Here is a 25,629-nt window from a genome sequence, read left to right on the forward strand (position 1 = left end):
TCCCTCATTACAATGTAAGTGCCAGAAGGGCAGTTTTTTCTGTTTTGTTTACTGACATAGCCCAAAACCGAGAACAGTGCCGGGTACCATGGGCTTAAGAAATACTTGTTGAACAAATGAATGAATGAATGAGTGAGGGAGAGAGAAATGTCCCTGCCCTGATGGATTCTGCTGGGAGGCTCGAGGTCAGTTGCCACCATGGTGACAGATGACCCTGAATCCCTTAGCTCACTGTCCCATGTATTCTTCAAATTCCTGCTCAGCAGCGCCCCCACCTGTTCTTAGCAGGGCCGCATCCAGGAATCATCCTTTCTTGGACTTGCAAATCTTCATCAACAACCCTGACAGCTGCCAGTTCTTGAGCATCACGCCGGGTATCACCCCGGGGGTTTAAGTATCTTATCTCTCATCTTCACGGCACCGTGGAAAGGGAGTTTTAAGTTTCCAGTTCCTCATCTGCAAGTGGGGATAACGAAAGGTTGCAGAGCCCCCTCACAGTCACAAACAGCCAGGACCCGAAGCCAGAGTCATGGCCCCCAAAGCCTGCGTTCTCTTCACTCCCGCCCAGCTGAGACAGAGAGAGGGAGCTGCGGCTAAACAGCTTCGACTCGCTGACCTACTTTCTCCCTGTCTCCTTCCATATCCGTCCTCCTTCCCGCAAGCAGCGCCGTGGGATACCGGCTCTGGAGCCACACGTCTGGAGCGCAAATCCTGCCTTCGCCACTCATCAGCTGTGCACACGGGGCAGCTCTCTTACCTCCCCTACTGATCACCGCCCTCATCTGTGAAATGTCAACAGTGCCGGCACCTACCTCCTGAGGTCGTTTATGGGTTAAATTAGCTAACACCTGCATAGCACTTAAAATAGGACCTGGAACGTGGTCAGTGATTACTAAATGTAGCTGTTGTTTTTTGTTATTGTTACCACTGTCCAAACTAGATCCTGAGATTGGTCACATGGAAATACAAGACCGGACTATAAAGTCCTGGGAGAAAATACTATAAATATTAAAACTAGTTGTCTGCTGGGGGAGTACAGGTGATTTTATCTTCTTTATCATTTTCTTCATTTTCATATAGAGAGAGAGAGAGAAAGAGATTGTAGGGAATTGGCCCACACAATTATAGAGGCTGGCAAGTCCAAAATCTCTAGGGCAGGCCAGCAGCCTGGGCACAGGGAAGAGATGATATTGTCAAATGTAAAGACAGTCTGGAGGCAGAATTCCCTCTTCTTTCGGGGGGAGGGGGTCAGTCTGTTTCTTCTTCGGGCCTTCAACTGATTGGATCAGACCCACCCATATTATGGAGGGCAATCTGCTTTACTCAAAGTCTACCATTTAAACGTTAATCTCATCTAAAAACACCTTCACAGCAACATCCAGACTGGCATTTGACGAAACATCTGGGTATAGCCTCACCGAGTTGATACATAAAATTAACCATTACAGGGAGCAATACCAATACCTCCCACAGGGGCTTGTGGTAAGGAACAAAGGGCAGGCATAGGAAAGCCTTATGTAAGCTGCAAAGATCACCTAAATATGGGGATTGCTATTCCTGAAAAATGCCAGCAGTCACTTTTATTATGACAACACCAAAGGAGAAGGGAAAGAGCCCAACCCTGGGAGACCTCCTAGCAAGCACGCAGCCTGCAGGCCCTGCACACTTGCCTTCCCTTCCTCCCATCTTGGGTAGGCAGAGTCTTCTAGACTCCTGTTAAGTGTGCTCCGCCACCCCAAGCAGGATAGTAATAAAGGAGTCATCTTTAGATCTGAGCTGAACCTAAAGTCTTAACATATTCCATGAGCCTGAATCTCTATAGAATAATATTGAAGACAGACATCCCATCATAAAATAGAGTGACAGAGACAGTGCTTGTAGTAGGTGCCTTTTCTGAGCTTCAATTTCCCTCTCCATACAAGAGGAGCTAACGCTCACCCCTGCTCCAGCTCGCTCAGCACTCAGTGAGACCATGGAGCCACTCTATGTACTCTAAATTGTGACATTTCCAAATGCAGGGATTTTTTAATCATTAGAGAACACGCACACCAATAACAACAGCAAACCACACACATTCCATTATCCCATAGGAGGCCTAACAGCAGGTGTCACAGAGAAAGGATTAAGAGGGAAAACCATATGAAGCATGGGCTTCATATTAAAAACAGAGGTTGCCTGACAAGCAGGCTGCCACTCTCCCTCTCACCCTCATGGCAGACAGAGCTAAATGACCACAGAGCTCTCTTGGGGTGACAGGGACCCATGTGGTTGTCGTGGTAGAGGAGACGAGTGGGCAGAACTGTTACTAGAACAGGGAATGAGCCCGTAGAGAGAACCGTGGTCAAAATTCATATGACACCAAGTCACCAGCCTGCTGGCCTAGACACTTATATTTCCTGGTCCAGGCACAGAATTATCCACCAAATCTAGATCTATGCTAAGCCTAGGAGTGGAGCTAGGGAGCCCCAGATTATGCCTTTTGAAATCATTTCTGGACCAAAGACATACATCAATCATTCAATCAATCCCCAGACAGGAAATGTATAGTGACACAGGGGCAGGATTACGGGTCATGGTTACTCCACCACCACCACTGCTACCAATAGCAAACACTACTACTATGTTAGTTATCTATTGCTGTGTAACAAATTCCCCCAGAATTTAGCAGCTTAAAACAACAATATTTATCATCTAACACAGTTTCTGAAAGTCAGGAGTCCAGGGGCAATTTAGCTGGGTGGTCCTAGCAAGGTCTTTCACGGGTTGCAGTCAAGATGTCAGCTGGGGCTGCTGTCATCTGAAGGTTTGGTTGAGGCTGGAGGAGCTGCTTCCAGGGTAGCTTGCTCACATAGCGTTGACAGGGGCTTCAGTTCCTCACCAAACACACCTCTTCATAGGGCTACCTGAGTGTCCTCACAACACAGCAGCTGGCTTCCCCCAGAGCAATCAATCCAACAACAAGAGCAAGGGAGAATCTGGGATGCCTTTATGACCTAATTCTGGAAGTCACACAGGGTGGGGGAATCAGGCTGCACCTAGTAGAGGGGGGAGTGTCAAGGAATTTGTAGATCTATTTTTAAGCTACCAGGAATCCGTGTGAAGCGAAGTAGGAGTCTTGGCAGGGAGAGGGGCAGACGGGGAGGGCATGTTATGTCAGGCAAATGGTCTAGCTCAATTCAAGCTTCTGCGTTCTAGATTTAATGTGCTCAACATCGCAGAGTATACTTAGTCTCTGACTGCAAGTAGATGGATGCTACATTGTAAGTATTCAAGCCAGAAAGAACCTTCCAGATCATTGATCCAACTTCCTCATTTTACAGAAGGGAAAACAGGCCCACACAGGAGCAGTGACTTTCCCAGGATAACCAGTGAGTCAGCGGCCTCTCCCTGCCCAGAAGCCTGATTTCCTAACTCTGGGGCAGACCCTTTCCCAGTATTCCATACAAGGCTATTTGTAATGGGGCGTTTTCCAAAATCAGGCTGAGATACCCTAAGAAGAGATGAGCTCTAGAGAAGGTGATTTCAGGGAAGATAGAAACAAGCTGAATTTGGGATTCTCAGGAACTGCCAAGACGCTGAGGCCCTTCTGGCCCTGAGACAAGCTGCCCTCCTTCCAGAGATGGCCAAGAGCGAGGCTGGCCAGAAAGAGAGGAAATGGAAATAAGCTCCCAGCTGCCTCACAGCCCCTCACAGCAGCCAGAGCAGTCACCGCTGCTTGCCGATCGAGAACATGGAGAAGAAAACTCCTGCTATGTGGCCAGTCCTTCTCAGCAACTCGAACACCGGGAGCAACTCAAGGCCAGAGCGTACAATGATAAAGAAATAGACCAAGGTAGCTGAGAGAATATTTTGTAGTAAGTTTTCCAATAAATATATTAAATTTGCGATAAAATATTATATATGTCATGCATCTTTATGCTCTATGACAATTTGGCATTGTTTATACATTGTCTGCAACTTTACGCTCCATGGCAACGTGACATACCACACTATGTAGCTTTTAATTGCACAGGTATGTAGAGGTTTTTATCTGCCAGATCTCATCGAACGTTCCTGAGAACTCTGGAATAGCAATGATGGTGGCAGCCTTCTTGGTGTCACTCCTTCCTCTGCCCGGTACTAACTGTGACTTTGGCAGGTCATTCAACTTCTCTGCGCCTTAGTGTCTTTTTTGGTAAAATGGAAATGATCATAGTCGCTGCCTCGTGAGGTTGGAGAGAGGAAGGAGTTGACATTTGGAAAGCATGACAGGCCTGGGTGTTATGACAACTCATTGTGCCTGTTAGTGTTGCCGGATACCTTATGTCACAAGTTATCTCTTAGGCCATCAGAGCACAGGTGTGACGGTTGAGTGCCTTGCCCAAGATCACACAGTAATCTGGCCAACTTTCCAAACCCACTGAGTTGGACTAGCAGATCTCTGAGGTCCCATTCAAATAATTATTCTTTGTGCCTCAGAAGGTGGGAATAAACCATAAGCAGATATACAAAGTCAGTCATGTTTTGAGTCCGTCAAGTTCAAAAAGGCCTAGATAGGGAGACCACACGCAGTGCTGGGGACACGGGCAGTGAAGAGCCAGAATAGCAGCCGTGTGTATTTTTCATGCACTTAATGCATGGCTGCCCGCTCTCCCCTGAACTTGCCACACACTCTCCGGATTTTGTGCCTCTGCCACGCTCTTCCTTCTGCTGATAACATGCTCTACTCGCATCTCCATTTAGAGAATGCCCACTCCTCCTTTGAGGCCCTGCTCACATCACCTCCTCTGTGAAGCCTTCTCTGATTGCCCCAGGCAGAGTTGCTCTGTCCTTGACAAACCCTCAGATTTGACACTTTCCAAAGTTGCAGTGTTTATCAGTATGCACACGGCTCACCACCGTAACACAGGTCCTTTCTCTCCATGACCTTTCTACAATGTGTGGCCTGAGGGCAAGGCTGAGTTTTATTCGACTTCAAACCTGGACAGGATTCCATGCCCAGGACAGGACTGGCTCGTGGTGGAGGCTTGATGAGCATGAACTGACCAATTAAATGAATGAAAGACCCTTTTCTTCAAAGAGTTTCTGTGATTCGACGTGATATTTTTCTCCAGAACTTGTGGTTTTCAGGCCGGAGGGTGACTTTTTGTGACTTTCCCTCTATTTCCATTGCAAATAGCTCTGTGAGAGTTGGGCTTCCTGGAATTTCTCCTATATTTTCCTTGTAATTGCAGCCCAATTGTTTCCTATTTGTTTGACACCTCATGATGCCCTTCCTTCTCCCTTGTCTAACCGTTGCAGCTCTTCCCACTTCATCCCTGCTTGTCGGACGGGTTGGGCCTGGACTGACTCCTCTCCTCAGACAGACCCCATGGGCAGCAGTGCTGATTTGGGGCAGTTTCCTGAAATTGCAGCATGGACCAAATCACAGGCTTTGGACTGCACCACTCATTGCCTGGAGGAACCTTCCTTCACTTGGCTAAACTTCAGCTTCCCAGCTGTGAGACGGGATCGCCTCTCCCTTCCTCTGTGTGATGCTGTGCGAATTCAACAGGCTGTAAATGCGTGAAGCACCAGCACACATTAGACGCTCCATACATGCTCTAGAACTTTCTCTTACCCTGAGCAGGCAAGATCTGCTTTCTACCATCGTGCACTGCGTTATCCATACAACAAGGATAAGAATACGTATTGTACTCAGTTATGAGAAGTAAAATATCTAGAAGTTACTCAATTATTGCTAGATGCATCCCGATCCAGCCCTCCCCCTTGACACCAAGTAGTTAGGCAGGAACCCACGACACAGATCTCATTTCCCCGTGGCTCAAACCACACTGCGCTGCACCTACGTGTTACACCGGACCACGCGGGGTGAGTGAGTGCTGTGGGAGCAGGTGCCGAGGAGGAGCGGGGAGCTGTGCTTGGGGAGGTGGGCAGGGCAGGCTTCCGGGGCTGAGACTGACAGGGAGAGGGGGGCAATGTATGAAGCGTCCCCCCCTCCTCAGACCTCCAGACTGCGGGAGGAGGCAGGGACAAGAACACGGACTCAGGACTCAGCCTGCCTGGAGGAAGTACGTGAAAGACAACAAAAAGAGGGCTTTGAGTTGGAAAGCCAAGGTTATGTCTTGGCAGTGCCATTAACTAGCTGGTCAACCTTGGGCAGATTTCTGAACCCCCTTTCTCCTCTGTATTATAAGTTGGATAATGCCAGCTCGTACAGTACCAGAGTTTTGCATGAAAATTACACGAGGTAACCTTTGTGAGCACACAGTTTAAACTACAACAGGGTGTACCTTGGGAAGGGAGCTTTTAATAATCTTGTAGCCTGTTTTCAATCTCCAAGCCTCTGGGTCCCCTGCCAGCCCACTTTGCCAAGAATCCCTTCAGATACCGTCTCAAGTGCTGTGCCCGAATTCAACACTCTTGGAGGCTTTGGTAAGCAGATTGGCAAGGCGGGACCTCTCGCATGCTCAGCCAGGAGAGTCTGATCCTTAGCCACCTTTGCTGTTCCCACAAAAGGGTGAATATGTGAGGACATGGAGAGAGGACGAATTAGTGAATTACACAATTCTCATTCTCTTTGCGCCTTTGCCATAAAGGCTAATCATTTGTATTGTTTTTAACTGGATGTGGACTCTTGACAGGTGGGGTCACAAGTAAATGAAATTGTATTTGAATATCCACATATGTTGCACACAGAACCTTGGACCCGCGCCCAGGCAATTCTTTCATGTGCTGCCATCCAAGAGGAGGTCTCATTTGAAAGCTAACAACTGATATTCCTTCCCATCCAAGTGTAAACAGAACTCCGACCCAGGAATGTACTGTTGTGCCTCTCCGGTGGGCACGAGCCAGTGTTGAGTAATTCATCATGACTGATGGTCACAGTAGTAGAAAGAAATTTTCTTCTGTCCCCAAAACCTCATAATAAGAGAAGGCACTCAACAAATAAAATCCATAATTCTGTGCTACGCACTTTACAAACTTTTCTCTGATTCTCATAGCAATAACACAAAGTAGGTGCCTTTATCCCCACTTTACATATGAAGATGGTGGTGAAATGACCATTGAAGTGACCTTGGGCATCAAGAGTGGCGGAACCCAGATTGAGACTGACGTCTGTCATCACAACACAGCACATATTTTGTGAGTGTCCACCACGTAAGACAGCACATTACTGAGACTGAAGATATAATGATGAGCAAAACAGCTTCCTTCATTACCCTTGTGGAGCTCACAGCTTGAAAGTGAAAACGGGTTCATCAGACTTACAATTGCTTCTAAATTTTCCCAGAGGAAGTTATACATAAACTGAGTCTTAAAGGATGAGTAGGAATAAGCAAAGAGGAGGGGGACATATAGAGGAAAGCACCTTCCAGGCAGAGGAAGCAGCGATGGGCATGCTTAAGGCAAAGGAGACAGAAATGGGAGAAGAACCCCAGAGAGGCAGCCCTGGAGGGTGGGGAGGCGGGAGGACTGTTCAGGAACCAGATTTTCTCCTGAGGGCGCTGAGGAGCCTCCGGAGGTCTTACGTGGGGAAAAACATGCACCGGTTTGTGTCCCCTGCCTTGCTACTCTGCCCGCATCCACCTGGCTGCAGCCCAAACAGACATGCGGCAATTCATTGTGAGGGGGTCAGTGATCCAGGACAGGGATGCTGGTGACCAGGATGCAGGCTGTGGCAGTAGAGATGGAGAAGAGAGGATGAGCTGAGGGATAGTGAGGAGGCAGCCGGATCCTGAAGTCCCTTGAAAGCCCCAGCCCATTGCAGTACGGGTGCCCGATCCGGGATGTTAGGAAGATGAAGAATGAAGATAAAGAGAAGGGAGCTGAGAGACTAATAAGCAGGGGTGTTGTTTGAATTATGTTGTTTGCCAATATGTTCTTTTTTCTTTTCTTGTTCCTTTTTTTTTTCCTAATCATATGCACGAAGATATAAACTAAAGTATTCTCTTTTAAAAGTTTATATGGGATCGTAACCCCGTTTTATATATGGGAAAAGGCTGACTCCCGGCGGGTTTTCTGTATTTTCATATTGCCATAATTCAAACAATGTGATGAATCAAATCACTATAATTTCTGAAGCTGGGCTCAGAGAAGCTGAATTTTATGAGACTTTATTGAGCTGTGCCCGGGGGTGAATGGCAGTCCTCAGGGGAAAGGGTATTTTCTGGTCGGATAGAGGAGGGAACTGACGTTTATGGAGTGTTCCCTGGGTGCCAGGTCATTTACCCCTCAGAAAAGCAACGTGAATGTTGTTTCACACGTGAGGAAAGCTGAGGGGTTAAGTGACTTGCCTGTGGACACCCAGCTGTTCAGGGGTGGAACCCAGCTCACTCCAAAGTCAGGATTCTTTCCTTGACAGCACATGCCTCCCAGGAATAAATGACACATCCCGGTGGGCCAGGTTGTAAGGAAGGAGGAGGATTTAGGGTGTCTTCCCTGTCTCTCCAGCTTCTCCAGACTCTGTGTAACCTGAGCAGGTCTTCCCACTGTGCCCTGACCATCCCTTCCCAGGTATAAAAGCGAGGAAGTGGGGCTCCTCTCTTCGGAATCAATGTTATCTTCCGGCCCCAGAACCTTCCCACGTTGGCTCACAGAGCGTCTGGCTTCTCAACCTAACTCCAGGTCCAGCGCTCATTCCCCACGCCCCACTTCAGGGAGACCATTCAACGGATAAACAAAGGAATTGTGTTCCCTCTAAGAGCCTTCCAAACCTGAGCAGAGAAGATGGAATATTCAAACGCTAGACTCTCCAAGCAGCCAAGCGCTTTGGTCTTCCCACCCTCGGATAGGTGAGCGTTACTCTCCCATTTTTCACATGAGGAAACTGAGGCATGGAAAATTTGAGTAAATTGCCCATGGTATTTAGTAACACAGTCACACTGTGAGCCCAGGTCTCAGATATAAGAGTACCCAGCATGGTCTTCAGCAAGAGCAGGTGTTCAAAATGTGCTTGCTTCCTTGCTTGTGTCCGGCTCTCCACTGGACCCTGGTCCCTCCCTCTGGAAAGCGGACGTCTACTGGCATTTTTCCAGAGCGAAGCGGCTGCTCCCCTGCATATCGTGCCTGCATCTCTGAGAGGGCCTCGAGTGGACCCTGTAAGGAGTTAACAAGCCCACATATGGTGCAGGGTAGACTGGGAGCCCCGGCCAGAGAGTCATAAAAGATTTTTAAGAGAACTTTATGGGAGTGAGCCCTCCAGCAAGGCGAGCAGTGGGGCGGAGGGCGGGGATGGAGAGCTGAGCAGATCCCAGAGGCAGGAAGTGAGCTCTGATGGAGGACGAGTCACTCAGGAAAGACCGCATCCTCCTCGGGAGAGCGCTGAGCACAGAGCCGGGGCCTGGGGACGGGGGTTCTGACTCTAACTCATGGGGTGATGGAGGGCCAGGCCCGGCCGTCATGAGGCTTATCTGTGCGCCAAAGAATCTGCAGGTAGGATAATGTTCTGAGGACTCTGGAACACACTGTGTTTCATAGATGTGGGGCTTGCAACTGGTACATCACTTATTAGTCTTCCGTCTCTGTTACGTCTTTTAGCAGGCCAGCCTATGAACAGAAAGGAGAGACATGGTGCAAACTCCTCGATAACTGCAGCAACGTGTAAGTTTTCATTCCATTATTAAACTAGCATATAAGTTACTGCCAATGTTTACAGACCACTTAAGTCACAGACTTGCATAATTTTTTTTTCACCATAAGAAAAAATGATTAGCAGGTCTAGCCTGTATTTTCAGTTTTATAGCTTGAGAGGGAAAACAATGTAGCTATTTCTTCAAAATCATTCAGCATGTCCTTTGACTGTATGAGCAATGGTTTCTAAATTACTCGGAATTAAAGCATATTTACTTTACAAAAAGAAAGAAAATGTTCTAGAAGCAAAAATGAGACAGGGAGCAGGGAAGGGAAGAAGTAAGAAAGGACTGGTTCGGACAGCTCAGGTCCATGGTGCCATCCCCCTCCCCCGCCCTGTGCCCTGTGATCAGGGCACAAAGATGTGTCCTTGTGCCTCAACCCGACCATGCACGCTCAATGCCCAGGCTGCTCCTGCTAACAGGAGCGTCCTTTCTTCTCTTCTCTGCCTTGGAAGCTCAGAAGCCATTTCTCAGTTCTCAGGTCACATCACCTCCTCCACAAAGACCTCCCTGACTCCTCTCCCACCCCCACCCACCCTCAGACACAGGCACTTGCACCTCTGAGTTTTCACAGCACTGGGTATACCCCAGGACAGCATTTGTCACGTGTCATTATTGTAGTATGACAGCTAGTCGTGTACAGCTGCAATTTAAGGAACTCAGTTTTTTTGCCAGACGTAGTGATACAGTCTTTTTACAAGTTATATCACTTAAATTTCATCCCTATGCCATAAATTAGGTATGATTTTCCTAACTTTAAAAATGAGGAAACTAAGTCCCCACAAGGTCAGGGGTCTTTCTGCCATGTAACCTTCAGCATGGGCCAGTGCCCATATTTGGAACAGAATCTGATTCCCTTATGCTTCCAGACTACTCACCTTGAATGAAGTAATGACAGGGGATGCAGGAAATAATGAATGCCTGTCACCACTGGGTGAAGGGGGACCGAGTGTGGAGTATGGCTTCAAACAAGCATTTCATTTTCCAGCAACCATCTCAGAACGCCCCAGCTCAGGGGCGAAGGCAGGCCTTAAGGACCACGCAAATTTACCACGGGGAAACAAAGCCAGGGCCAGGGGGCTGGCCCGGGTCACCGTGCTGCCTTTGGCACCTGCCCAGCAGTGTCTCCCAGCTTGTGGTGGGCAGCCCTTTCCAAACCATCCTTCCCAGAGCTCCACATCGGTGACAGGCCTATTTCTCTTCCTGCAACAGAAGCCTTTCTGTGCCTGTCCTTAGAGAAAGAAGGAGCGCCAAACCTCTCTATTTCTTGGTTGCGTTCTCCCAATTAAGCAAAGAAGCCAACCGAAGACTCCTTGAGTCAAACTAATTGCATCTTAGCAGGCTCTGTGCCTGCCGGCTTTTGTCCGGAGTCAGATTTTATGGGCCACTTAGCCCGGGACCCAGGGTTTATGATGGAAACGCTGACAGAGGTACACTGATAAGGCTGCAGAAGACACAGGAGACCAGAAAACCTAGGAATTTTCCAGAGTCTAAGCCCAGCCTCCACTCTGAGGCCCCTCGCCCGCCAGGACTCTGAAGTGTCGGCCAAGAGGGCCCTGGCAGAGGACTGTTTGTTCCAGCCAGCACACTCCTGAGATTCAGTGTGACACCTTGCTGGGAGTTTTGATGACAAGTTTCCCTTCAGCATCACCTGGTATGCAATTAGTTTCTCTTTCTTTGGACTGCCAAATCATTCATTCATTTGTTTATTTATTCGTCAAACTCTGAACTCCTGTGCCAGGCTCGTGCTGGGCACAGAGGAGCAGTACCACTGGGGGACTGATTTTAAATGCTTTCTGTTGGGGTGCAGTTTGCATAGCTCACAACTCTAGGGGCACCATTCACAGGGACTATGAGCACATGGGGTATCCTCTAAGAGGGAATTGTGGAAGAGGGGAGAATAAGAATGAAACACAATATGAAAATGCCATATATCTGGTCTATTATAGAAGGAAGAACATTCAAAGTAAGCAAGGTGACTGGGTTATAGAGCAATTCCCCAGCTCTTAGAGCAATTTCCAATTTGTCTCTCTGAAACCGAAAAAAAAAAATCAGACATATCACTCCTTTGTTTAAAACAGGGTTTCTCGACCTTCGCGCTATTGCCATTTTTGGCTGGATAACTCTCGGTTCTGGGAGGCTGTCCTGTACACTGCAGAATATTTAGCAGCATAACTGGCGTCTACCCACAAGATGCCAGTAGCAAGTCCCTCCTCACCATTGTGACAACCAAAAATGTCCCAAGATACTGCCAGATGTTGGGGATGGGGAGAGGAAGGAAGGGGGCAAGTTATCCCCAGTTGAGAGCCACTGATTTAAAATAACCTCTTCTTCTCCCCACCTCCCCCCCACCTTCCATTGCCCTCTGAATGAAGCCCAAGACACTTAGATTGTCATTCAAGACCGTCACTATCTGACCCCTGCTCACCTGTCCAGCCCATCACTGGCCACTTCTCCACGCGCTCGCCCATATGCTCCCCCTGCGTGCAGAAGTTGTCCCGCTTCCCGTCCTGCCTGGCTTCCTTTTCCTGTCCTCAGCTTGGGTCCCCTAACTTGTGAAGCCTGTGCTGACCCATCCTCTCCCTCTGAGCAGGTGGATTCAGCCCTCCAGGGGATCCTCAGCACCCGGGCACTTCTCTATCACAACACTTAGATTTGTGGGAATATCAGTTCTAATGAGATTATTGGTTTGTATGTCCGTGAGCTACTTGGGGGCAGTAACTATGTCCCCCAGCACTTAGCAAAGTCCTGGCTCAGACAGATTTACTTAGCAATTGCTCTATCATATTCAAGTTCAATAAAGAATTAAAAAGTAAAATAAAGAAAAACCCCCAGCCTCCACCAGCATGCTCTGCTGAATTATGTGGAACTTTTGGCCGAAGAGTCAATGCTCTCAACTCCATTGCTGACCAGCCATCTGATCTTGGACGAGTCAGTTCCACTCTGGCCTGCCTCAGTTTCTGTATGTATAAAATGGAAGTCTCTCACAATCCTTTTGAGGCACAAGTGAGTTACTACATGATAGCACTTAGTAAACTGTCGTTAATTATATGAATTTGAAAGATTATTGTTACTATTTAACAATAAGTTCTTTGAAGACACAATGTTGAACTGAAATAAATATATTTGTAGAGAGATATTTGGTGCCTCTTTCCTTATATGGAGGTTTGGTCATATCCTAGATGTAAAGGACATTTTATTTGTTTGAGGTTTTTTTCCCCCTCCTAAAAAACAAGACTTTCCATTTGATAATTTCCACCCTACCTAGAATCTTAGTATTTCAATTCAGAAATTTTTATTTCTTTCTAGATGAGAATTCCAAGAGTTCCTTTGATTTCTTTGAAGCGGGTCACACCTCCAAGGGGAGGATGTTTTTCTAATAGACATGCTGGTAGTAGAATCTCGAATTTAAAAAATTGTGTAGATTGGTAATAATTAGGATAGAAAATTTTAGAAGAGAAACTGCTTCTAAAATGTACTCTTCATTTCATAGACAAAAAAATATTGCATTAAGTTTAAGGAAATGAAGTTGAAAGAATCTCTTAAGAATTTATGGGGCCGGCCCAGCGGCACAGCGGTTAAGTGCACACATTCTGCTTTGGCAGCCCGGGGTTCTCCAGTTCAGATCCCAGGTGCGGACATGGCACCACTTGGCATGCCATGCTTTGGTAGGCGTCCCACATATAAAGTAGAGGAAGATGGGCACGGATGTTAGCTCAGGGCCAGCCTTCCTCAGCAAAAAGAGGAGGATTGGCAGCAGATGTTAGCTCAGGGCTAATCTTCCTCAAAAAAAGAAAGAAAGAAAAAGAATTTAGCACTACTATGGGTTGAATTATGTCCCACAAAAAGGTCCTAACCCCCAGTATCTGTGACCGTGACCTTATTCAGAAATAGGGTCTTTGCAGATCTAATTAATTCAGATGAGGTCATACTGGATTGGGGTGGGCCCAAATCTAACATGACTTACAAGAAGAGGAGAAGAGACACTGACACAAAGGAGAAAGTCACATGGAGACGGAGGCAAGGTTGGAATGATGCAGCCTCAAGCCAGCGAACGGCAAGCATGACAGGCGACAGCCAGAAGCTAGGAGAGAGGCACAGAACAGATTCACCCTCAGAATCTCTAGAAGGAACCAACTCTGCCAAAAGCTGGATTTCGGACTTTTAGCTTCCAAAACTATGAAAGAATAAATGTCTGTTGTTTTAGGCCCCCAGCTTGTGGTACGTTGTTAGGGCAGTTCTGGGAAATGAACACAAGCACCCCAGCCTGTGTTCAAGAAACCGTGTCCTGGGGCCGGCTCCGTGGCTGAGTGGTTAAGTTCGCACACTCCACTGCGGTGGCCCAGGGTTCGGATGCTGGGCGCGGACATGGCATCGCTCGTCAGGCCACGTTGAGGCTGCATCCCACATCCCACAACTAGAAGGACCTGCAACTAAGATATACAACTGTGTACAGGGGGGATTTGGGGAGATAAAGCAGAAAAAAGAAAAAAAAAAAAGATTGGCAACAGTTGTTAGCCCAGGTGCCAATCTTTAAAAAAAAAAAAGGAAACTGTGTCCTTATGCGAAGTCTGCCTTTACCCCAGTCTGATGCTGCTCTATCATAACATCGAGACACGCAGATAGAGAATGACAATGGAGAAAGGGTAGGGAACACTTGGATCCATGCTGTGTCTTAGCACTGGCGAGCAGAACGCAGAGCAAATGCTCAGCAAGTGTTGGATGTTCTGAACTAAACTGAAGCCCCAATAAGGCCCACAGAGCCCTCGGCCGAGGCAGGGCAGGGAGGATAATGGTTTTTCTGCAGTTACAGGGAGACAAATGTCAAAATGTACGCCCTGAAGGAGAGTTCTGAGACCTAGTCTAGAGCATATAGCCAGGCCACGGGGCTGATGATTAGCAGGCCAGGAGCTAAAGAAGCAGGAATGGTGAGGACAGTGGGCGGAACCTGCAAACCAGAAGTTGCTGCAGTTATGACACAGATGAGGTACCCCCACCTGGAAGGTATAGACATATGCACATCTGGGAATAGAGTGGCAATTATTTAGATTTTTGGCTATTGAATATCCAATCCCCCGTCCTATGTGGGAGGCCTCTCCCATTGTACATGCTGTTGGTGGACGCAGTGTCCTGCTTTCACTACCACAGCTAAGACTAGAGCGGCTCCCCCAGTGCCTGCCCTGAAAGGCAAGGCACAGACACATCCTCAGGCCACCTGTGAGGCTCGAGAGCTGGTGAGGCAGAGCAGAGAGACAGTGAGACTCACACACAGTCAACACAGTCAGATCCAGTGGGGAGTCACAGTGATAGGAAGGGAGATGGGGACAACTGCCATCTCCCCAGACTTATGTCTTCATGTGGAAGCACTGCTGGCCCTTCTTCCATCCCTCACCACATTTTCTCCATGGGAGGCGAAAAAGTCACCCGCTGGTATAACATATGTAACTGGTAAGTCTAGGAAAAGGAACTAAACATGCTCAGCAAGGCTCCTTCCTCCTTCTGTTTTTCTAAACCAGTCTGCCTAGAGGACCACTCAGTGAGGGTTCCATTATCTGCATCCCCTAGAATCTCATATGACCTACACTTCCCTTCCTCTTGGGAGAAGACCCTCTCCAAGCAGCAGTTTTTATGAGAACCAAAGGATACTGCACAGTATTGAGGTTCAACCAGGTTGTCCCGACCAATGGAGGATGAGAGTCCCTTCATCCAATGGGTCTAAACTCACTGTATTCCTGGACATCTGTCTTGATATATTGTCTCCCATTATTTGCCCCAAGAAATATGAGCTGCCGTCTCCACCTGGATTCTCTGCCGGCAAAGCCACAGCATTCCATACCACCACCCCCTCTCCCCAGCAAGACAAATGGGGTGACCTGTTTGCAGCATTCTCAGGAGCCCCTGGGGGCAGGAGAATCTGAGGTACATAAGAAGACAGGCCATGTGTCCAGCTCCAGTGAGTGACCAAGGCAGAGACGTGTGGAAGCTGTTAGGCCTGGCATGAGGGTGGCAGCTGTCTGACCCCTGTTTTCAAGGAAGCCTACCCAGGGTTTTACAACCCAGAGTTCTCTGTGATCCTCAAGGTTTCATTTACTCTTGGACCTGAAAAAACTCTAAGGGAAGAACTTCAAAGATGCTTTCTCATTGTCACCTTCACGGCCTGGGGAAGTTCTGTCCACCGTGTGCAACCAGCAGATCTGGGACCTCTCTGGAGGTTTCCAAGGCTTCCCTGCCTTGTCGGGGGCTTCTCATCCCCCAGCACCTCTCAGGGTTCTTGCTAAGCCAGATAACTTGGCCAGGTAGTAGGCTTTATCCAAATCCCACTTATCCTTTGGGTCGTCCCCTGAGATGGCACCTCAGGAAGCCTTGCTCAGGCTGGTTGGGCCCCGCAGCACTCTGCCCTGACCTCTAGCAGAGCACAGGTACGTCTGAGAACCTGCCTTGAGCACCCACGGTCTTCTAAGCCATTGGTTCCTAACCAGCGGTGGTTGTGCCACCTAGGAGACATTTGGCAAAGTCTGGAAACATTTTTGTTTGTCCCAACTGGGGATGAATGCTACTGGCATCTAGTAAGTAGAGGCCAAGGATGCTGCTAAACATCCTACAGTGTACCAGACAACTCCCTGCAACAAAGAATTATCAGGCCCAAATGTCAATAGCAGGTCTGGCTCAATGGGCAAACAACCTGTGTGGTCAACAGGGCCCAGCTCTCAGAAGCTTGGTTTATTTCTCTGGGGTTGCCATGTTGAAATTCTTAGCAACTTTTGACCAAAGGGGCTCTACATTTTCATTTTGTACCACACCATACAAATTATGCAGCTGGTTGTGGCCAATTGCGTGGATGTTGAGAAAGCCTGTTCTAGGCTCTGCAGTAGGGATGTAGAAATGAAGATGCCATTCCTGCCTACAAGGAGCCATCACCCAGTGGGGGAGGGGATTGTGTGCATCCTTGGCTGTGTGCTGTGATGGGGAAGCCCAGAGGAGGCGGAGCCTGAGTCCCCCAGCTTAAAGGGTCCGAGAAGGCCATCCTCACTTCTGCTAACTTCTGAGGGATAAGTAGGAGATAACCACATGGAGAGGAGAGAAAGAAAGGGTCCAAATAAGGAAACTACATGTTCAAAGGTTCAAAGCCTCTGAGAAGGCAGAGGCTGTGGCCGGGATTCTAGGCAGTTCTGTGTGGCCAGAGAACAGGTGTGATGAGGTGGAGGGTGAGAGATGAGGCTGGAAGCCCAGGAGGAGCCAGGTCTCAACACATTAGGGAGCTCTTGAAGGATTCTATGGAAGGTAGAGACATGATTAGATTTAATTTTAGAAAGACAGAGGTGATGTGGCAACTAGATTGGAGGGGGAAACATTGAGCAGGGAGACCAGTCAAGGGGCAGCAACAGTACAAGAACTGAGAAAGGATGTGAGCCGAATGAAGTAGGGCAGTAGTGATCCAGGAGGAAGGGAGAGAGACTCAAGAGATGATGAGGTGGAATAGCTCTGACCATCACTGAATGGACACCACACGTAAGATGCTTACACTTATTATCTTTCTACTATCTCTTTTCATCCTGACAACAGACTTACGAGGGACATCACATTTTCCTCATTTTACAGGTGAAGAAATTAAGGTGAAGTGATTAAAATCAGTGGACCAAGGTCACACAACTGGTAAGGGGCAGAGCCAACATTCGAAGGCAGGCATGTCTGATGCCAAAGTCATTGTCTTCCCACAAGGGCAAGTGCTGCCCTCTGAAGGGTACTGAGGATCCACCAGCATGACTAAGAACACATCCAACCTGCCACAGGCCAGGAGCTCTTCCTCTCTCAGGCTGCCAGCTCTGTTCCTCAAGCCATGTGGTCCACTCTCAGCATTATACACCAAATTCCTCACTTCCTGATGTCAAGTTGATTTCTTGGCACATAGTAGATAATTAATAATGGTTAAAGAAAGGGAGACATTACAGCATAAATGTGAAAGACTAAAAAAATTTTAGTCAACATCACCAAGAATCAGAGAAATGCAAATTAGAATAATGAGTTATCATTTCTGCATATCAAATTGCCTCATGAGGGGTAACTGGGTGCAATCTTTCTGAAAAGTAATTTGACGTTGGGCATCAATTGTCTTTTTAAAAAATCATACCCTTTGCCGAGTACTTGATTATTTCCTTAAGATAAGAACCTGGGTAAAGATTTATGGACAAAGATATTCATCTGAGCCTTTTTTTACAATTTAAGCAAAAAAAGGAAGGAGGCAATTTTCCAAAAACAGGCAAACGAGTAACAATATAAATTCAAATGATGGAATAATAATTCTGCAGAATTTTGAATGGCATGAGAAGATTACCACAATATAACACTAAGTGAAAAAAGAATTTAATCAATAAATACTGTTGTACCTCCAGCAAACTCCTCATTTTGCACACACAGAGTTCCCAGCTGGAGCGTAAGCCGTCTACACCCTTGAGACTGAGACGTGTCTGGGGACGGCGGGTGGAACGATGGGAGGAATCCGGTGAATTACCCTGGGAGAGAAGTCAGCATGGGGTGGGGGAGGGGGCCAGGCAGACAAGCTGAACCAAGATACAAAGCCTCAGACGTGGCAGGGCGAGGACTCCTCTGAGGAAGGCAGGGGGTCTGTCGCTCAGTTCATGGGGAGCTGAGAACGTATCTGAGCCAAGAGAGGAGGTTCTGCTGTTCAGATTATCTGTTACCGTGAAGCAAACTTCCACAAAATTTAGTGACTTGAGACAGCAATTTTATTACGTTCATTCATGGTTCTGTGAGCTCACGGGGCTCAGCAGGGCAGTTCTCACTCAGGGTCTCTCATGTGGTTGCAGTTAAATGGCGCTGTGGGCTGGAGTCATCTGAAAGCTCGACTGTCTGGATATTCAAGATGGCACACTCATAGGGGTGTATTTGGTGCTGACTTTCCCCCCAGATGGGGCTGTCAACTGGAGCACCTACACGGGGACCCTCTATAGCACTTCTCATCGTCTGGTGGCTGGGTTCTAAGAGGAAGTAGCCCAAGAATGAGTTTTCCAAGAGACCCAGGAAGAAGCAGCAAGATTAGGCATAAGAAGTCCCAGAAGACCCTTTTGGATGCATCCTGTTGGTAAAGTAAGTCACTAAGCCCAGTCCATATTCACAGGGTAGGGGATTAGATTTCACTTCTTGATGTGAGAGGCAGCAGGCACATGCAGGGAGGGAAGGAATTGATGGCAGCCATCTTTCAAGCCTATCTACCACAGGTGTTTTTAATAAAGAGCTCTGCAAAACATCGCTGCACAGAACCTAAAGCAGGCTGTTTGTAAGGCTCCAGAGAGTACAGCTCTGCTTCTGTATCTAGAGGCAGGCTCCAGTGCACAAGGGGCAGAAGCGCATGGCAGCTGTAAGGCTCATGGCAGTGACCAGTCTGTAGAAGTCGGCCCTGGCCACAGCAGCAAGGCACAGTCAGAGGCGGGGGGCTTCCAGAGTGAACAGCATTGCAAGGGCCAGCGTTCCAAAAGTAAGGAAAACGCAGGAGTAGTTCCTGAGTTTGTCTGAGAAATCCCTTAGAACTTCCCAGAAATAATTCGGGAGGCCTTTGCAAGGCAGGGGGAAGGGGGTCGTCTGGAAAAGCCAGTAAAAGACAAGTTATGACTACAAATATCACCCCACTTTTTCATCCCAGCTTGATGTGGAACAGCTTGACTTGAATATGTGAATACGCACATTTCTCTGCACACATAGATAAATGTGCACACATACAGGAAAAAAAGTGCTTGGAGAAAAGCCTAGAAGAAGGTACACCAAAACGTTAACAGTGTCTCTTCAGTCTCTTATATCGGATATCTTTGATCCAGGACAATGCTCTTAACTCCCCTCCTTGTATATTTTTCTGTATGTTTCCAATTTTCTATGATGAACATATTTCTCGTATAATTAGAAATCAGTGCATATTTTTTAAAGAAAAGTGAACATGTATCTTTACCAATGGCACTTGCTCAAACGAGGTCATGAGGGAGGGAGCTCTCCCCCTGCCCAGGCCCTGGCTCTGGACACAACAAATGTGACGGTCAAGAACATGCACAACAGATGTGGCCTTGAGCACAGCCCAGGAGAGCAATGAGTGAAGCAGGCTGGGAGCCACTGGGTTCAGAGTGATCCCAGGTGGACCCCCGCCAGCTTGTCCTCCCCACAGGTTGCCCTACCCAGGCTCCCTGTGGTTGTCTTTTGTTTATGTACACACCCGTAGGCATTTCACTTCCACATACATCAGGGGCATTTCATCACAGTCCCCTCCTTCAACCGAGTCCCCATGAGTCTTTACTTAGCCCCAAGACACCTTTCCTAACCTCCTGGAAGTCTGGGAGCATCACTTTTGCCTTCCAAATTGAGGACAAGTCTCTCACTTTCCCACAGTTTTTTCTGCTGGAATGGCCTATGCGCCACTCTTTCTGGTAAATTCCCCATACCTTTGGAGAGTAGGGGGCAAAAAAGGGAGGCCGCAGAGAAAATGAAGAGAAAGCAGGCCTGTGTGAGGTCTGGCGGTCAGTGACGAGCCGGGCACCCAGCGCCCAAGCACCCCGCAGCACCAGGCCTGCGCTCCTGGAGCATGTCAAGGTTTCCAATACCACGGTCATGGCGCTGCCCCCATTCATGGGGATGGAGTGGGAGTGCAAGCAGCAGGAGGAAGCAGAGGCAGACAAGACGATGGAGCAGAAGATGAAGGGAGAGCAGGAGAGAAGGAAGAAAAAGGAGATGGAAGAGAGAATGTCACCAGAGGAGACCAAGGAACGAATCCTGAAGTTGCCAGAGAAGCTTTTGGCCCCACAGGAAGAAAAGCACCAGCTTTTCCTGCAGCTTAAGAAAGTTTTACATAAGGAAAGAAAAACAGAGCTAAAGGAGCAGAACGACCTGACCACTCTGACAGCAGCTGCGTACCAGCAAGCCTGTCCGTGGGAACTGCCCTCCTCAGCACGCGGGAGCCCTGGAGGATGCCATAGCCCAGTGCCCTCACGGCAGCCGACAGAGCCAAACAGATGTTTGGACCCAAGTGCTTCCAACCCAGCACTATATGGGCTCAGCAGCTGCTTTCGAGAGACCGCAGAACACGGGCAATACCAAGACAGCCCAGGCACGCCCATGGACTGCTCAGCCCCAGCTCACCACACACCCGCCCAGCCAGCCCATAGTCCTGGTCAGCAGCTCAGAGCACACGTAAGTGCTTCCTGCAGCACGGTGCCCATCTCAGCCTCAGCCACAGCCACCGCCCCGTGCTGTGCATGGCCACTTTCAGCCCACCAGACAGGGCTCCTGCAGCCTGCCGGAGCCCCATCCTTGCAGAAGCAGATGGATGTGCCAACCAGTGGACTGGCTTCTCTGACTTATCCTCCCTGTGCCCCATGCACCCCAGCTCTGCATCCAGCCCCTGGGTTCCTTCTGACCCCTAGCCCCCTGTGCAGATGCACCAGCAGGAAAGTCGGGCTTTGCAGCCACCAACCAACAGGCCCTTGGCTCCCCTTCATCCAGCACAGCCAGAACCAGCGACTCTACCACAGGGAACCATCAGATTATATCTTCAACCTCACCCCCACCCCTCGCCATGAGGGGGGGTCCCCTGTGTATCCCGGTCCCAGGCCAATCAAATCTACTGCTACTGGGGGAAAAGGGCATCATCTCCTGTAGAAAGCCTCCCAGGCATTCTAGCCCTCTGTCCTCAACATCGTCCAAGCCTAGATGGCTCCCATGTACGCGCCCCTTCCGCACAGCTCTGTCCCACCACACTGTCACATCTCTTATCCATTCTCCAACACCAAGCCGGAGTTCTGTGAGGGCAAGAACCTTGCCTGATTCATTCCCCAGTCTCCAGAACCAGATCTGCACGCCCATTGCCTCCACACCCCTGTTGCCTCGACCCTCGAAGAAGCCAAGGTGTCCAGGTTCAGACAGCTGGCTCTAAGGCACATCTACTGGTGGGAGGGGTGTGTGGGCTGTCAGGGAAAACAGCAAATTATCAGGAAGGTTACAACAAAATACAGCCTGTCTGAAAAATGGCAGTTGGAAGAGATTCTCCTGATGGCTTCTTCCTAGAATGTCCTTAGAGGGACAGAAGTTTGCTCAGGGCTTTCATATACCTTCTCTCTCTTAATCACTCAATGACCCAATCAAGTGAGGAAATAGGCACTCAGAGAAGGGAAGCCCTTGACCAGATTGCACATCCGGTAAATGCAGAGTGAGGACAGCCTGGCTTGGAAGCCCATGCCTTACCCTCTGGACCACAGGCAGATGGAGAGTTTGCCCTGGGGCAGGCCTGTGGGCTTTAATGAAATTAGAGTTATCTGTCTGCACAAAAACAGGGAGAAGGAAGGCATTTCTCTTCCTAAAATGTCTGAGCTAGTGCGTCTGCTTCCTCGCGCCTTCCATCCCTGCCTGTCAGAGACCCAAGTGTGTCCTCCGAAAGTGCGTGTGTTGAAGCCCTAACCCCCAATATGACTGTATCTGTAGATAGGTCACTTAGAGAGGAATTAAGGTTAAATGAGGCCATAAGTGTGGGGCCCCAATCTAAGAGGACTGGTGTCCCTATAAGAACCAGACACCAGAGATGCATGCAACAGGGAAAAGGCCATGTGAGGACACAGCAAGAGGGCAGCACTCTGGAAGCCAAGGAGAGAGGGCTCAAGAGAATCCAGACCTGCCGACTTGGTCTTGGACTTCCAGCTTCCAGAAGTGTGAGAAATCATTCCTGTTGTTTAAGCCGCCCAGTCTGTGGCGTTTTCTTATGGCAGCCCAAGCAGACTAAGAGGGAAAACAACACGTGTTTGCATCTCTCTCTGGCCTTGGTCATCCCTAAGGGCCAAGGAGCAGGAAGATCAGAGTTGGAGTTGCAGATGTGGTTGAAAACCCCTGGGAAAAGCAGCCAGACCTCCCGGCGGGGTGGACCTGGGTTAGTCCTCTGCTGCAGAGGCTGGGCAGCCAGGGCCGTCAGCGTGTCTAAGACTCCTGCACTGCCCACCCGTCAGGCTGGAGAAACCACTCACAGTGCAGGGCGGATGAGGGTTTCTCCTAAGCCCACCACAGGCTCTCAGCCGGTCTGACTGCAGTAGGAGGAAGGGAACAAAATTCAAGTGATGCTATGAGCCACGCCCAACAGCCCTGTTAGAGAACCAAATCCATCCAGGAAACGGAGTGCACCACGGACAGTTCAAAAAAGAACGAAAAGACTTTAGTACAAGGAATATTCGGGAGATAAGGGAACAAATGAGGAATCGTGAGGCACCCAGACACCAGCAACAACTAAATGCTGTCACCTCACCTCGAGCTGAAGGGACAGGGTGGGGAGAAAATGGTGTTAGTGAAGCTATGAAAAGCAGCACGCAGGCAGCATGGCCCCCATGGACATCAGCGGACAAAATACTGCCGGAAATTGGTGCTGGGCAGGGAAGAAATACCCCAGGCCTCTCTCCTCCCACTGCTTGGCCTCCCGCCACAGCCTTCCATGAGCCAGGCCTGTCACCGAGGGAGCCCAGGTAAGGCAGTCCACAGGGCCGGCCTTCCAGAGCCCAGAGCAGGGCAAAAAGAAGGTGGAGATGGATGTGGAGCAAAAACAAAATAACCCACCCACCTAGATACCATTGTTCTCCCGGTTTTTCAGGTGAGGACAGTGAGGCAGGGAAGTTAGTATGTGCTCAACATCTTCCAAATGCCATGTTATACTTTCCAGAACCTGCCAAACTGGAGCAAGTCTGTTTGTTGTAACAAGCACATGAACGGCATGGCAGGCTCCAGGAGGCAAGCATTACACCCTATGATGCTCTGAGAGCGCACGGCTGGGGAACCGATCAAGGGCAGGGGAGGAGGAGTTGACAGACAGGCTTCCCAGAAAAGGTGACTCCTGAGCAGGGTCTTGAACCAATGTGAAATAGCAGAGGGCTCCCACCCGGTTTAGCCCTGCACCTTTGCACGTGGCTGGCACGCAAGCTAGAATGGAGGAAACACATTCCTGGAAAATCTTGACTGAGTTCCTCTTTCTTCCTGCACCAGGCTATGAATGCTTGAGCATCCCAGGTACTCCATCTCATCCATCTTTGCATCCCAGAGCCAACCTGAGACAAACAAATGCCCTTAGGACTCTATAGGAGGCAGCGTTGGGTAATGCTGACGATTTCAGACTCTGCATCACACCACTCTGGGCTTGCATCCCCAGGCTGCTGCTGGCCCAGAGAGGTGGGGCAAGCTGTGGAATCTCTCCAAACCTCCTCCTCTAAACCTGTGGAAGGCGTGTCCTGGGGTAGAACCTCCTTTGTTGTGGTGTCGTGAGCATTAAATGAGGTAACGCATGTAAAGACCTTAACAAGAGTGCCTGATAAATTATTATGATTGCCACGATTGCACAATTATGGTTATCATTATATTATTTTACTTATTAGTGATTATTATGATTACAATCTATAGAAATTCTAATAGAAGGAAGCAGTGAATAGTGCAGCCTGAGGAGCTCACGGAGGGCTCCCCAGAAGAGGGGGTGTTTGAACTGAATCTTGATGTTCTCCAGGCAGAGGAAGGGAGGGGATTCAGGCAACAGGACAGCATGGGCAAGGCATGGAGGCGTGAAACAGCCGGGCCACTGGGGAACCATCTGTTTTTCAGTGTGACCGGGGAACATGGTGCGTGGGGACAGAGAGAAGAGGAAATAGCACAAGATGGAGCTAGAGAAATAGACCAGGGCCTTTCAGCAAATCCAGCCCATTTTTAGAAATCCAATGCAAGCCTCCCCTCCTTCAAAAAGCCTTTCACAAACATCTTACCCCACAGCAGGCTCCATCTTCTCTGAATCTCAATAATTCCCTGATTTTGAACCATACAACTCAGAATCTAATTTTTTTTTTAAAGATAGTATTATTCTCAAGATTCTTCTGTGCAATCATTTTTTTTCTCTCTAGCCTTCTAATTCTCTTCTCTCACCGCTGACAAACAGCACCCAGGATATCTTTGGGAGACCTTTGTCGGTTGGTAACTCTTGGCTGTTTAGTGTCTTTTCTCTGTGCTAAATAAAAACAACTCCCCTCTCAGCCCATAGTGAATGAGAGAGTCTTCCCAGAGCATTTCAAAGTGTCCCCTGCAGCTCAGGGCCCTGGTGGCCAAACTTGGGACATAAGCCTGGCTGGTTCCCTCTCTGTCCCCCATTCAGCACTGTCCCCTGTCTTTTCTTCACTTCTTTGGACAGAGACGCAGATGGCCTGTCACCTCACCAGACTGCCACATAACAGACACCATGAACAGTAGCCAGGATCACTCTTATTTTTATTAGCAACAGCTTCACTTTTAGATCCTCAGACATCAATCAGTCTCATTTCTATAACAGATAATTTTCTGACTTCTATCATTTCTAATCACCATAGTGAAAGTTTATTAAAGCTGTAGATTCTTTTTCCTTAGAGATTTACACAAGTAGAAGAGGGTTCTTTGCTGGGAATTAGTTTCTGGATGGTCTGGCCAAAAGACAGGGCAGGGTGGCTAGAACTGTGGATGTCTCACAGTCATTTCCACAATTTCCGAGCAAAGCCATCCTGTGCTGACAATCGTTGTAATCAGGCTCACGCAAGCCTCCAGATCAGTTCAGCGGTCTTCTGCATGAGGAGAAGCCAGCTTCTTCAACTGAAAAGAGGTTCCCCCATCCAAAGTTCCAGTGCCATGTCATAAATAGTTATCACAGTCACATGAGAAACCATACACAGTTTTTCCCCAGAAAAGTAATGATACGGGAAAAGAACAGGCTGGAATTAGAACATTTCACTATTTACAAAATCCCCTGACACTGGGCAGCTGGTTACTGAAGGCTGACACTTTCCGGGAAGCAAGAGTTCAGAGAGATGACTATAAATATTGTTAACAGGATGGGAGAAATCATCTCTTCATTCATTTATTCATTCCTACTTTCATAAACGTAGCAGATTCTGATAGAAATTCATTCATAAAACAACAGTCCAGACTGTAATAGTGAACTTGGATTAACCTGGAGAGCTCAGGTTTCTGATGATTCACTTGC

At 48.5% G+C, this 25,629-nt stretch overlaps 1 long non-coding RNA gene and 1 pseudogene across 1 annotated transcript in view; one reads left to right on the forward strand and one right to left on the reverse strand.

Annotated features, from left to right (window-relative positions):
* LOC123285897 (uncharacterized) overlaps positions 1-25,629 on the reverse strand; it is a 63,847-nt gene that overhangs the window by 23,649 nt on the left and 14,569 nt on the right. The window lies entirely within an intron of this gene.
* On the forward strand, positions 4,695-24,412 carry LOC123285896 (G protein pathway suppressor 2 pseudogene; annotated as a pseudogene).

Source organism: Equus asinus, chromosome 5, assembly GCF_041296235.1.
Source record: "Equus asinus isolate D_3611 breed Donkey chromosome 5, EquAss-T2T_v2, whole genome shotgun sequence".
Lineage (NCBI taxonomy): Eukaryota > Metazoa > Chordata > Mammalia > Perissodactyla > Equidae > Equus > Equus asinus.